At 34.4% G+C, this 15,262-nt stretch overlaps 1 pseudogene; it reads right to left on the bottom strand.

Moving 5' to 3' along the window:
- Positions 1-9,713: 9,713 nt before the first annotated feature.
- Positions 9,714-13,748, bottom strand: LOC110217421 (heat shock cognate 71 kDa protein-like; annotated as a pseudogene).
- Positions 13,749-15,262: the final 1,514 nt, after the last annotated feature.

Here is a 15,262-nt window from a genome sequence, read left to right as displayed (position 1 = left end):
TCCAATCTCATCACCCCATCCAGTTCTAGGCTTTCATTATTTTCTATCTACCATTTCTATACAATATTGAGAGATGAATTAATGTTGTATTGTGAGATTAGATTACTGTGAAATTATAGATTACTCAAATCTATATAATAATCGAGAAAATATTAATTTCATCTACTTGGTTTTGCTTGTGTGGGTAGTTGCCTGATGATTCCTTGGTGGACATGGATATTACTAATGAGGCTCTGTAATATCATTAGATTAATGCAATCAGAAACTATTATGTACAAAAAGATCAATCTGTGAAGTCTCACTAAAGATAATACCTTAACAATTTAGACTTTGATCAAGACATCTTCCATGACCCTAGCAAATTCTTTGGGTGAGTATATTTCCCTGTTCTGTCTCTTGCTGCATTTGCTCATGAGGGCATAGTTGCTCTGTGATTGCATCTTTCAAGGAATCTTAAGTATGCCATGTATATTTCATCAATTCAAAGAAACAAATCACAAAATATAATAACAAGACAATCTGATACTGGTGATTTTCTATTTTTCTCTGCCGATTTTCCTCAGGACAGACGAGCAGAGTAGAGACATGTCAATTCTATAGAGAAGCTTGTGCAAGACTATGGTTCGGAAAAAGTTATCCAGCCTCAGAAATCTTGAAATTTCATCCCACCTTTATTCTAGAAATATTATTTCTCCAGGTTCCCATGCCACTATCTTCATAGCAGAGGGAGATGTCCTCTATTTGATTTCCTGAGGAAGGCAGGATACCGAGAAGAAAACCACTGGTTTGTATGTTTCATGGAGAAATATAAAGAACTGTCTTGATTCAGAGACTAGGCAGATAAAGAACAGTGTTAATGAAAAATCCTACCTCTGCTCTCCATTATCTAAGTATGTGTCTATTAGTGTGCTTCGAGGCTCATTTTGTTTTTATATCTGAGAAAGTACATTACTCACTAGAAGTTACTCATTCAATCTATAAACATTTATTAAGTGCCTGTTAAGTCATTCTTTTAAGCTCTAGGGATGTAAAGAAAGCTGGAAGATAGTCCCTGCTCTCAAGGAGCTCACAGTCTAATTAGAGACTGTGCAAAGTCAATATGAAAAAAGCAACAATATGCAAATAATTATTCAGCATGCAGTTATATATGAAATAAAGTGAGGATAATTAACAGAGGAAAGGCAAAATAATTTGAGAGGATCAGAAAATGCTTTTCATAGAAAGTGAAAATTTTAGCTGGAATGTGAAGGAAGGAAGAGCAACCAAGAAGTAAATATGAAGAGAGAAAGAAGTCAAAGTACAGGGAACATCCACTAAAAATTTCCAGAGTGAGGACAGAGAATATTTTGTGCAAAGAACAAGAAGGCCCGTATCACTAGATCATCAGGCTACTGTGTGGGTGGGTTGGGGTGGGGAGGAAGGGAGTATAAGGTGTCAGAAGATCAGAAAGGAAGAAAGATGAAGGGTATGAAGGAGTGCTGAATAAAAAAAGAGGATTTTATCTCTGATCCTATAAATGATAGTGGATTGTGAGAATTGATTGCTTTGGGAAGGATGGCATAGTCATGCCTGAGCTTTAAAAAAACACACTTTGCTGACTGAAGGATGGAGTGCAATAGGGAAACCAACCAACAGGCTATTGCAATAGTCCAGATGTGAGGTGATGAGGGCCTGGAGCAACCTATGATAGTGCCAGAGTAGAGAAGGGTTCATATATGAGATATATTGTATATTATAAGGGTGAAATCAACAGGTCTTAAAACAGATTGAATATGGGGGCTGAGAGAGTGAGATGTTGTTTTGTTATTGTCATTTTCTTTAATAAATTTATTTACTGTTTCTATGACTTGTTCTTTAACCCATTCATTCTTTGTTGTTTAGTCTTGAATTAATTTTAATGTGTATGTGCACGGTTTGTTACTGAATATATATATATGCATATATATATATATGTATATGTATATATATGTGTATATGTATATGTATATATATGTATATATACACATATATATGTGTGTGTGTGCATGTGTAAAGGAGGGAGGATTAGCTGTATAAGATCTTAATAAAATTAGAAAGTAACATGGAAGATACTATCTATCAGACTTTTGGATAATAAAGTAATTTAGGAATAAACAAGAGACAGAGTACATCATAAGATGTAGAAATGATAATTTTGATTACATTAAATTAAAAAGTCCTGTAAAAATAAAAGCAATGTGGCCAAGATTAGAAAGAAAGCAGAAAATTGGGAGAAACAATTTTATACACAGTTTCTCAGATACAGGTTTCGTATCTCACATACATACAGAATGTTGTCAAATTTATAATATGAGTCATCCCCCAATAAATAAATGGTCAAAGAATATGAACAGGCAGTTTTTGAATTAAGCAATCAAAACTGTATATAGTCATATGAAAATGCTCTAAATCATTACTGATTGGAAAAATGGAAATTAAAACAACTTTCAGGTATCATCTCCCACTTGGATTGACTAAAATTATAGAAGGAGGCAATGATAAATGTTGGAGGGGATGTGGAAAAATTGGGAGACTAATACACTGCTGGTGGAACTGTGAACTAATCCAACCATTTTGGAAAGCAATCTGGAATTATGCCAGAGTGTTACAAAACTGTCTATACCCTTTTTCCTGGCAATACCACTATTAGGTGGGTTTCACAAGGTGATCAGAGGAAAAGGAAAAAAAAATCTATATGTTCTAAAATATTTATCGGTGCTCTCCTTGTGATGGCAAAGAACTGAAGATTGAGGGGATGGCCATCAACTGGGGAATAACTGAACAAGTTGTGGTATCTGATTTTGATGGAATACCAGTGTGCTATAAGAAATGATAAGCTATTTGATTTTAGAAAAAGAAAAAAAAGGTATATAGTAACAAAATTATTGTTTAAAAAAACTTTAATACTGTAAATTCCTTGAGGGAAAAAATAATATGTAATTCATTTTTAATCTTTATAGCTTAGCATAACACATTGCATGTACTAGATATTTAATGTATGTTTGTTGAATCATTCTTTTGACTTTTATGAAGTATATAAATGTTTCAACATGTTCCATATCCAAAGAAATTTCCCTAAGAAATTGTTAAAGATATTATTGTACAGTGCAGACATTATTATACAGTGACAATTTACATTGGCGGGATTCCTTTATTTTTGAAAATGTTTCAGAAGTAGTAATAAGTATGTATAAGCGTACATGTGTTTATTTGCACTGATTACTATGATTATTTTATGCAAAACATATTTCTTATATGTGATTATTTGCTTTGTTTTAAGGTTTTTGGTAGAAAGAAAATGCCTCTTAAGGAAAACCCAAAGGGGAAGAACAATTTAAAGCATATTGAATAATATTCTTCCTCTGAGAGAGTCTTTAAGATTAAGCAAAGTACTTTTAGATTTTTACCCTCTTGAGCCAGGAGAATGTGAATTTGGGAACTTTGAAAAGGTTTAAATTCTAAGTCTTAATTCACACCCTACTTCAATCTATCCTTCCCACCAAAAGTAAATTTGCTTAAGAGCCATTCTGGCCAAGATATTCCCCTAACAAATTACATCCACTTGTTTGATTGCCTCTAGGATAAAATATAAACTTCCCTATTTGTTTTGGGTTTTGTTTTTAAACCTGTCTCTCTCTCTCTCTCTCTCTCTCTCTCTCTCTCTCTCTCTCTCTCTCTCTCACATACACACACACACTCACACACACACACACACACACACACACACACACACACACACACACACCACATAAACAAAGAAAAAGAGAAAAAAACAACAACCTGGAAACAACATTTTCCCCCAGCTGAATTATTCATTTCTTCCCCTTTAACCATTGTACAATTTTGCCGAACTGACTTTACTTCTGTTCCTCATGTAGCACAATAAATCTCCTATCTTTATTTTTTTTTAAATTTTATTGGCTTTGCACAAACCAGCCTCTCCTCCCTATGCCTCTATTGCACTCACCACTGTCTATTAGATTACCTCTTTTCTTTCAAGACTTGGCTTGAACACCACCTTCTACTACTCAAAGCATTTCCTAAAGATCTCACAATCCTTAACTCTCTCCCTCCTAAACTACCTTTCATTTTACTTTGATTTTTTAAAGGTTTATATATTTTGTACATACTCATATGTTGTATCCCACGATATAATGTAAATTTCTTTAGAGTAGGAATTACTTCATTTTTTGACTTTGCAAGACCAGATATGAAAATGAACACTGTGACTTGCATATGAATGGTTCCTGAGAAATGCTGTTAACTGAATGATTAAAGTATGCTTCATTAATTAAAATCAACTTTTTTACTTTTAGGCAATTGGGGTTAAGTGACTTGCCCAGGGTCACACAGCTAGTAAATGTCAAGTGTTTGATCTGAGGCTATATTTGAACTCATGTCCTCCTGACTTCAGGGACAGTGCTGTATACACTGTGCCTTCTAGCTGCCTCTAAAATCAAGTTTTGATACCTTTAGTAAGCACACTAACAGATAGGGAGGGAAAGAGAGTGAAGAGTATATAATAGTGAGCTGGCCAGAGAGGCAATGACATAATTGTCATTTTTTTTTCTCAAGTGAAAGGGAGGAGAGAGGTGAATAGCAGGAGAAAACAACTCAATCTGATTTTGGCTTCCTGAAGATTGATTGGCAAGGCCTCAAAATGTGTTATGAAGAGTCAGAGATGAGCAAGAAGTTGAAATTAAATATGAGATTAGGAAAAAAGGTAAGAATATGTTCATTCATTTTAGGTATTAATAATGTTCATTTTTGTTTCTACATCTGCATCATCATTGTTGAAGGTTGGACTAATCATAAGGCTGTTAGCATAGAAATGGTACAGAGAAGTAGAAAAATCATTAGGCAAAAATAACTAATAAGTCGTAATGGGATAGAGACTGGACCTATAATTTCATCAAGATGTGTACTGGCTCTCTATCTCCACTATCCATGTGGCCTCTCATCATGATTGCTCAGAATTTCATTAAGATGAATGGACATCAGAGATACCTTCAGCTTCATTCAAGTCTTTTCTTGATGAATTTTTATGACCAAATAAGCAAACAAACAAATAAACAAAAGCAAATAAATCCAAGTCCTTAATACAAAAATAATGAGCAATTGTGTAAATGATTTTCAATGGTATCACTGAAATAGTGAAATACAAAGCATGCAGTCTTTTTCATGAATATTATACTTTTTTAAAAAATATAATCATTCTATTGCATATCCTCAGCTGACTTAATACGCCTTTCAGTCTATGCCTCTTCATTTACTCCTAGGTATGCTACAGACTCTGACTACGCAATTGTATTATTACTGAAAGAGTATATGCTATCTTACAGAGAGATTTAGAAATGTCAATCCTCTATTTTTAGAACATGTTTTATTGTTTTTTTTTCCAGAAACAAGGACATTGTTTATTTTTTTCTTCTTCTTGCTTCCTCATAGGAAACCCACACTTAGTTGTCTCATGCTTAGAAGGCATACCAAAAGTATACCTCCAAAAGATCTCATGCCATATACCAAGATAAGGTCAAAATGAGTACATGATTTAGACATAAAAGGTGATACCACATGTAAATTAGGAGAGCAAGGAATAGTTTACTTGTGAGATCTATAGAGAAGGGAAGAATTTATGACCAAACAAGAGACAGAGAACATTATGACATGCAAAATGAATAATTTTGATTACATTAAATTAAAAATGTTTTGCAGAAACAAAGAAAATGCAATCAAGATTAGAAGAAAAGTAAGTGAAACAATTTTTCCAGCTAGTGGTGATAAAAGCTTCATTTATCAAATATATAGAGAACTAAGTCAAAATTACAAGAATGCAAGTCATTCCTCAGTAGATAAATAGTCAAAGTATAAAACAGGCTGTTTTCAGATGAATAAATTAAAGCTATCTATATGAAAAAATGTCCTAAAACTGACTGAATAGAGAAATGCAAATTAAAACAATTCTGAGGTACCACCTCAAATCTATCAGATTTGCTAGAGTGACAGAAAAGAAAAATGAAAAATGTTGTATTAGATGTGAGAAAATTAGAACACTAACGTATTCTTGGTGGAGTTTTGAACTGATCTAACCATTGTGGAGAGCAAGTTGTAACTATGCCGAAAGGGCTATAAAAATGTGCATATCTTTTGTTTTAGCAATATCACTACTAGGTCTGTATCCCAAAGAGATCATAAAAAAGGGGAAAGGGCTTACAAGTAGAAAAATATTTATAGCGGCTCATTTTGTGTTAAGGGAGTAACTATCTTTGGTACCTAAGTACCTACCTAAGTAACTATCTTTGCCTACAGGGTGAAAACAAGTGAACTTTCATGCACTATTCACATTAGGTGATTAAAGCTTGGTGAAAAGTTAACCAACACAAATAGAAAACTAGTAACTAAAGTATTCTTACTATACAGGCATCTGCCATGCTGTTCCTATTTTATCTAGAGTAAAATATTATCATTCTTCATATAGTATTGCTCAATACGATTATTTTTTCTCTTAATCATTTTAGATCTTCAGTCCCAGTATTATTAACAAGGAAATCATGCACATTTTTAAAATAAAAAATTCTGAGTCAAAATGAGTACTTTAATTAATATAATTTGACTTCAACTTTTTTTTTTATTCTTTCTACCGAATTGAGGAAGGTTTATTTTTCTTTCATTTTTTTGGTGAAGCAATGAGTGACTTACCTAGGGTCACACAGCTAGTAAGTGTCAAGTGTCTGGTCTGAGACCACATTGGAACTCAGGTCCTTCTGACTCCAGATCTTGTGCTCTACCCACTGTACCACCTAGCTGCTCCTCTTTCATTTGTTCAGAACTAAAGTTATTGCTTAAGGACCAAGTTTTCTTATCATTTACATCATTGTTAAAGTGTGTATTATTCTCTTGGTACTTCTCTCCATGACTTCATATAAATGATGAGATTTTCTCTAAATTTTTCAGTCCCTAGTTGATGGGCATCTGTTTTATGCGTGTGTATTTACATGTGCATATGGATATATCTATATTTATATGGTAACATGACTTCAACATTTTTTGAAAGGAGGCCTTATCAGACTTAATCTACTTTCCTAAATTTCTGAAAAATTTTGTTAACTCAGTCTGTGACCTAAACATTCTATGAAATTGAATCTATTAAGCAAATTGTTTTAGCATTCATCTGAGCAATTTATAATAGCAAAAGACTTGAGGTAATCTAGCCTCATAAACTTAAAATACAATCATGTTAGAAAAATACTAGTTAGCTTCAGGGCAAATGTGCCTGCCTTTATATAGTATATAAATTTCTGAAAAGTTGTGCTAAAACTGGAATTTTCTAAGGATCATTTTAAATATATTAAAGTCCTATTACTTTAAATGCACAGTTTAATAATGTGAAGAATCTTGTTGTTAATCTACTAATTACCATCCAATCTATCAGTTTCATGAATCCAGGTGTTCAGATATCAGGAAAGCAGGTCACACCTGTCCTGGTTATACTTCATATTCACAGCAGACACCATGAGATCATATTCATCCCAGCAACATTATGTGAGTAGCTTTTAAACAGGAAATTCTAAATTTCTGGGTAATAAGTTCATAAGCTCAGCCACGTGTATGGTTAAAATAACTTCAACTATGTAAGTACATATAAGGAAAATACACTGAAACAGCAGTGGCCATTGAGAGAGAGAGAGAGAGAGAGAGAGAAGAGAGAGAGAGAGAGAGAGAGAGAGAGAGAGAGAAATACCTTCCATATTATTCTTTCTCATTCTAAATTTGGTACATTTTTAAAAATACTGTACATACACAAAAACATCTTATAGCTTTGAACAAAGTATTTTTATGACAAACAATGCTGGAGAAATGTTATAAACAATTTTTAAAGCCAAAGATAATTTTAGTTTTATCAAATTTATGGCAAGAGGTCATAGTTTAATCACTTGTATTCTCATAAAAATCACATTTATTTAGAAAACACCATGGCATTTAAAAAAAAACAAACTTGCATTTAATTGAGGACTCAAACAGCAGTTACAGATGAATACTATTCTTCATTTTGCTTTTGGACACTTTAATCAACCTGTCTACATGTTGGGATCAATCAATTTCAGCGATTGTGTTCATTCATCTTTGTTCTGCCAGTCATCCCATGGTAGCAAGGAGATCAGAGTATAACTGAATATAGTTGGAATCCTAAATAAGTGCAAACAATGACACATTGGCTAAAAGCAGAATAATTCTGTATTGGGGAAAACTGTTTATTTTGTACTTTAAGGAAGAAGAGGTGTCTGTGATCTATACTTAACAGAATTAATAAGAGCCTTAGCCTGGGTACAAACACACACATCTCTTAGCAGGAGCAAAATTGTGTTTTTTGATTAACTGGAGATCCAAAATTACAAGCCAAAAAGATTAACAAAATGTTTTTTTAAGAGATGGTGATCCTTGGTACCCAAAGGTATGTGTATTCTTTTATCAGGGAAGAAGTTAATAAGTGGAGGAAGAAAGAAAAAAAATACTGCAGAAAAGGAGCATTTATGACCACCCTACCTGAACACAATTCTTAAGATCTGGGAGTATGCTACCAATCAGAATTTCTTGAGCTTCCCTGATCCCCAACTCCCTCTGATACTTTTGTCTCTCAATTTTTCTTTGTTACGTCCTCTCATTCCTGTTCATTAAATTTGATATTCACCCCTAGTAGTACAGGTCCAGATTTCTCCATCGTATCCTTCAGCTTATGGTTCTTTCCCTAGTAATACTCTAACTTTACCAGGGTGTTAAGGATGCTGTTCCATGTCACACACAATTTTTAAATTGTAATGCTCGGGTTGACAGTGAGTTCTTTCTTTTTAAGAACGTTGTTTAACAAAATGGTTCTAATTTTAAATTACTTCCTAAGACCCACAAGCATCAAATAAGCATTATCTCTGAGTGTAAAGTCTCCTACACACTAAAATAATTTGAATAATATTTTTAGTGCATTAAAGAGCTGGAAATAAAGTCATTGCTCATTGATTGGATGATCAAAATGATATGCAAATGCACAGAGTATAATCATGTTGAGAGACACAAAGAATATGAATAATTCAGGGAAACGAGAAAAAATGCATGAACCAATACAGCATAAAATACTTCATAAATAGGAGAATGTCATATAAAATGACCATAACAATGTAAAGGAAAACAGCATTGAAAGACGTGGTAACTTGCATCAAGGCAATGATCAATAATGACTTCAAAAGAATACTAACAAAGCATGCCTTCTTTTCTTCATCAGAATAGGGACTGAGTATGGCTGTAAAACATGGTGCTTCGTTTCACTTAGCTATAATTCTGTAACAAGGAGAATTTCATGGGGGTGAGGAGGTAGAGGTGGAGAGGAAAACATTGAGTAAAGGACAGTGATATAAGAAATTTTATAATTCATCCATAAAATGATTGGGGGATTTTTGTTTGTTTTTGTGGTGCCAATTTTAAATAGATTTTATTCTGCAGGACAAGGCTTGGATTTCCACTTGTTTACAATACTGGTAAAGTATAATGTTCACTTTTCTCCTTCTGCGCAAATTCAAGTATTCAGAATGCTCAGATTTACACAGTAGCTTAAATGTTACATTTAAACTGTTGCTGCCTTGGCTACAAATTTTAGTACTTCAATTTTTGGAAAGCTGTGTGGAATGCTCTTTCTTCTGATGTGTTTAGTTGACCTCTTCCATAGTGGATCCAGAAGGAGCACCTCCAGATGGGGTTGATCCACCCCCTGGGAACCTACCAGGCATCTGGTATAGCTTAGTAATGATGGGGTTGCAAACCTCCTCCAACTTCTTTCTGCTCAAATTCTTCTCAGCAGCCTGGTTCTTATCCAGCCAGTTGATTATTTCATTACATTTATCAAGGATCGTCTGTTTGTCTTCATCACCAATTTTGCCTTACAATTTTTCATTCTCTACAGCAGGCTTCATGTCAAAAGCATAAGATTGAAGAGAATTCTTGGAAGGCACTTTGTCTCTCTGCTTGTACTCAGCCTTGCATTTCTCAGCTTCCTGGACCATCTGCTCAATATATTTTTTTTCAGAAGACCTTTATCATTGGTGATGTTGACCTCGTTCTCTTTACTTGTGCTCTTATTCAAAGCAGAAATATTGAGGATGACCTTTGCATCACTGTCAAATGTTACTTCAATCAGAAGAACTAGGTGGGTGCTAGGGGGATTTCTGTGAGCTCAAACTTGCCAAGCAGGATATTATTCTTTGTCATTGCTCTCTCACCTTCATGAACTTGAATGAGCACACCAGGCTGGTTGTCTGAATAGGTTCTGAATGTCTGTGTCTGCTTGGTGGGGATGATAGTATTATGTTTGATCAGAATTAGCATAACTCCACCAGCATTTTCAATTCTAAGGGAGTGACATCCAAAAGCAGCAAATTGTGTGCATTCTCTGATTTATATCCAGATGAAATTGCAGCCTGGATAGCTGCATCATAGGCAACAGTCTCATCAAGAGTGCTGCTACTGTTGAGCTCCTTTCCATTGAAGACTTGCAGAAGCTTCCAGATTTGGAGGATATAAGTCAAGATGATGTCATGAATCAGTGATTTATCTACCTTGGCATCTCTTAATGTTTTTTCTACAGGGTCCAGTTGCCATGGAAGAGATCAGTATTTAGCTTTTCGAAACAGGATCCGGTGATTGATGAATAGAAGTCAATACCTTCATAGAGGGAGTAAATCTCTTTTTAATTTTTTTCTTTGCAATTTGCAACACAATTTTATTGAAACCACTTCAGTACAATATGAGATGAAATAACAGAAAATTCATTTTGTGACAGTGATCTGATCAACACAAGAACCACAAAGAATACAATTCTGGGACATTAATAATAACTAATAAAGGGAAAACATGGTATAAATATTTACTGATTTATGTAACAAAATTTTGGGGCATGCAACTTTGGTATGATCGTAGTTCTCTAGTCACATTATTTGGAAAGTAATATGAGTTGCATCTACATGCATGTAGCGGGATCAAATGTAAATGAAAGACTTGGATAGTTTCATTTACTATGGGCCAATCTAGATAGACCCAAGGAAACAGAAAATCTAAAAATACCAGTATCTTCTCTTGAGGCAACCTTTATAGACTATTTTAACTTTCATGTTCATCTGATTCTACTTGTATATATGTGAACACAGCCATATTCAACATCATAAATTTGTTTTAAAAATAAGAAAAATGTTAAATAAATGATAAAACAATGATTTCTCATCACAGCAAGCTGGCGGTGTAGATTTCATCCTGTTCTGCACTAGAGGATAAAATCAGTTCTGGACATTTTATTTCAATGTGTTTCAAGTATTCTGAATTGCAGCTATCCTATTACTACTGCATTCCAACAACACAAAAATAAATAACTCTACTTAGTCTTTTGGGATACCTTATATAAGTAGCAATGTATCTGTTCCCTTTTTTTAACATATTAAATGAAATCAGAAGTCAGAAAGTCAATGTTATCAAGCTATCTGTTCATGAATCTGTATATTTGAACTGTATTGCATAGTTTTCTTGTCAGATCTCTTTAGAATCTGGAAGCTACTTTACTACATAGAAAGATGCAGTAAGACTGATGTCAACAATTGAAATGTGAAATAAATCATCCTTTTTTAGGTCTGTTAACATGAAGTAAGATTCTTTCATTTCAATGTTGTCATTAAAAATAAAAAAAAAAAGATAATGAAGTTGGTTACTTTGAACTAAAAGATTGGAGAAGGAGATTCCCTACCATTAAGGTTGGTATGCATAACTGTACATAACTTTTTTTGTTTTGCTCTGAATTATATAGACTTATTATTTCACCAAAGTGGGTTAAGAAAAAAGACCAGATAATGTTCAGGATGTTTTCTGTGGGGAAGAAGAATAGTGCTGTATTAACATCAAGTTTCTTTTGACTTCTTAATCAGAAAAAAAAGTATAAAGTCATTTTTATGCAAAAAATATTACTTTAGTGAATTCTGATACTTTTGGGAATAATCAGTTAACATTTTAATGAAACATTTAATATTTATTTGAAAATACTTTTTCCTTTATTATTGCCTTCTAGGTAAATGTTTTAACATAGGGATGATTTAATGAATCAACTTTTAACTATTTTAACTATTTTAGACTACAAAATAACACAAGTACACCAAACACAAAACAAGGGAAAGCAGTATTATATAAACATACATTTAATAGTTCTGATGATTCTGAACATTACTCATGTCAAAGAGAAAAATTAAAAGGCAGAATAGGTTTAGTGGATTTAGGCCCTAAACATTGCTTTAGTCAAGTGTGAACATACATGACCCTATATTTAGTAATTTGGAAGTTAAATGATTTGGAAAACAATCATTGAAATGTACATTTTCCTTAGCTTCAAAAAAGAAAAGAAAAGCAAAAGTTGAAGCTAAATGCTACATAAGAGAATTCTATATGACAGAATGGAGTGTGCATTTTTAAAGAGTTAAGATTGTGCAATTTCCCTTTTCAATTTATAATTCATTACAACAGTCAGAACATGTTAGACCAGTTAATTTAGAGATTAGAGTTGGACACAGATTATATCTAGAAATTTTTAAATAATTCTAATGCCAGAAATAATTTCGGAATTTTCCAAAATGGAAATATTTTTTCAGGAAAAATGAGCAAAAATTTACAGCAATATGACAGCCAATTTAGATGTGATACATAAAACTATATTCATTTACAATATGTTGTCCTTAACTGATTTGCCTATAAAATTACATTAGCAAATGGGTTAATCATCAGCATTAAACTGATCAAAACTGTGTTTTAACTAGGTAAAGTCTCATAAATTAATTTGAACTGAAAGAGTCAATCTCAATTTTGTCCTGAATATTGGAAGACTGGAAGAGAGGGTACACTTTGCACGTTCATAAATGGTGAATCGACAGCAAACAGCCCTGTTGTTCTCACTGATGTGCTTCTTGTGCTGTCACTTGAATGTAGCAATGAAATAGTTGACCATGAGATTGTCAAAATCTTACCCACCCAAGTGGGTATCCTAAACTATGGATTTGACCTCAAAAATGCCATCTTCAATGATAACAATGGAGACATCAAAAGTACCATCTCCAAAGGTCAAAGATAAATGCATTTCTCTCATCACCAATGCTTTTGTCCAAGCCATAAGCAATAGTAGTCATGGCGGGCTTATTTATGGCTCAGAGCACATTGAGAACTGCTATAGTTCCAGCATTTGTGGTGGCCTCATGTTGGGAATCATTGAAATAGGCTGGTGCTGTGACCACAGAACTTGAGACAGTCTTTTCAAGGTAAGTCTCAGCAATTTCTTTCATCTTGGTCAAGATCATAGAAGATACTTCTTTTGGATAGAAACTTTTGGTCTCTCCTTTGTATACCACTTGGACCTTAGGACTGCCTGTGTCATTCACCTGCATGAAAGGTCAATGCTTCATGCCTGACTGTACAACTGCATCATCAAATATGTGACCAATCAGATATTTGGCATCAAAAACTGTGTTGGTGGGTTTCATTGTAACTTGATTCTTTGCAGAATCACCAGTTAAACATTCTGTGTTGGTGATGGTGGAATAGCTTGGGGTGGTCCTGTTTCCTTGCTCATTATCAATTATATCCACAATCCCATGCTTAAAGGGTCCTGCACAGGAATAAGTGCTGCCAAGATCACTGCCAATTGAGGGTACCTTAAACATGTTCTCTGGGGAGTCAGGGTCTTGTAGGGGACCACTCTGTAGGAAGAAGGGTTACTGCTGCACTGAGTAGACCCCAAATTACTGTTTTTTAAAGCCAACCTGGACTAACTTTTTGGAGTTCTTAAACAAAGGCAGAGCGAAATCTACCAAGTGCCTTTCACACAGTTAAGCCAGTTGAAAACATCAAACCTTGTAGGTGGGATAAATTTTACTAATTGTAAAACTTTGGACCCATGGTGAGTTTTAGATTTAATTTGATTCATACACACACACACACACACACACACACACACACACACACTGACCATTTTTGCTTTGAAAATAAACCGGTATAGTTTAGCTGTGATTTCTGCATCTCTAGTTGGCAAAACAAAAAAGAAAGAGATTTAATCCTGGATTTTGCTGATCAAGGATTAGTGCTCTGCAGCTTTTATGAGTTTGGAAATAACAGTGTCTGTCAAAGTTTTGTTGCAGATATCCATGGTGTTCATTGTGACTTTATTAGTATCAACAGGATTTTTTTTTCACAAGTTTATTTTATTTTTTAAGGAGTTGTACAGAGGACTTTTTTCATCTGCTTCATAGAACACAATGACCTGGTTAAAATACCGTGGCAACTTTACAGAGTAGTGTGATGAAGGAAAGCAAAGCAAAGCAAACAGTATAAAATGTGGGTAATGATGTGAGTTGAGAATCATGAAAGAGGAGAGAGTTATGTAAGCTGAACATGGATGAAACTCTCAGTAGGCAAATTTAATTAAAGGTAAATACCCACAGAATTGGGGATGACATTTTTGTGCTCATATTTCAACTCACTATAGCTGGAAATACACTAGAACTATAGGATTCGTTTGGAATTATAAATGGAAGAATTCATTTTATTTATTTCTTTTCATCAACTGAATGGAAAGCATTAGCCAAAACACTTAGGAGAGGTTTTGAATACTTAACCATGGAAGGATAAGGTATTCTTCTAAGGTAAGAATGCTTAGTTCTGGGGAGCAGAGCCAAAATGGCCCAGTAAAAGCAGTGACTTGCTTGAACTCTCCCTCAAATCCCTCCAAATACCTGTAAAAACGGCTCTAAAAATTTTAGAGCAGCAGAACCCACAAAAAGACAGAGTGAAACAAATTTCCAGCCCAAGAAAACTGGGATGGTTGATTAGAAACGTCTGTATGCCAGGCTGGGAGAGAAACACAGTTCAGAGTAGGCATGTAGGCAAAACAGGCCTCAGTGTACCTGGAGAAGGCCTCAGGATCATGAGTAGCTCTGGTGGTTTCCAGACTTCTCACCCCACAAAAGCCTAAGACAACTTAGAAAGTCAGTAGGAAGTCTGTGACCACTGTGAGAGAGAAGCTTGGTCCCAATTCCAGTCCTGGTGCTGCCCTGGGGTGGTGGCTGCTTTCAGAGCTTCCAGCCCACAGACTGGGGGAGAATCCAGTGGCTGATCAGAAGGGGATTGCAGGGATCTCTTTGTTGGTGCTGATGCAGGATTCTCTTGCTTTGCCTGTGCT

This window comes from Phascolarctos cinereus, unplaced genomic scaffold, assembly GCF_003287225.1.
Source record: "Phascolarctos cinereus isolate Bilbo 61053 unplaced genomic scaffold, phaCin_HiC Scaffold_9;HRSCAF=440, whole genome shotgun sequence".
Classification (NCBI taxonomy): Eukaryota; Metazoa; Chordata; class Mammalia; order Diprotodontia; family Phascolarctidae; genus Phascolarctos; species Phascolarctos cinereus.
This window is presented reverse-complemented; position numbering and strand designations above follow the sequence as displayed.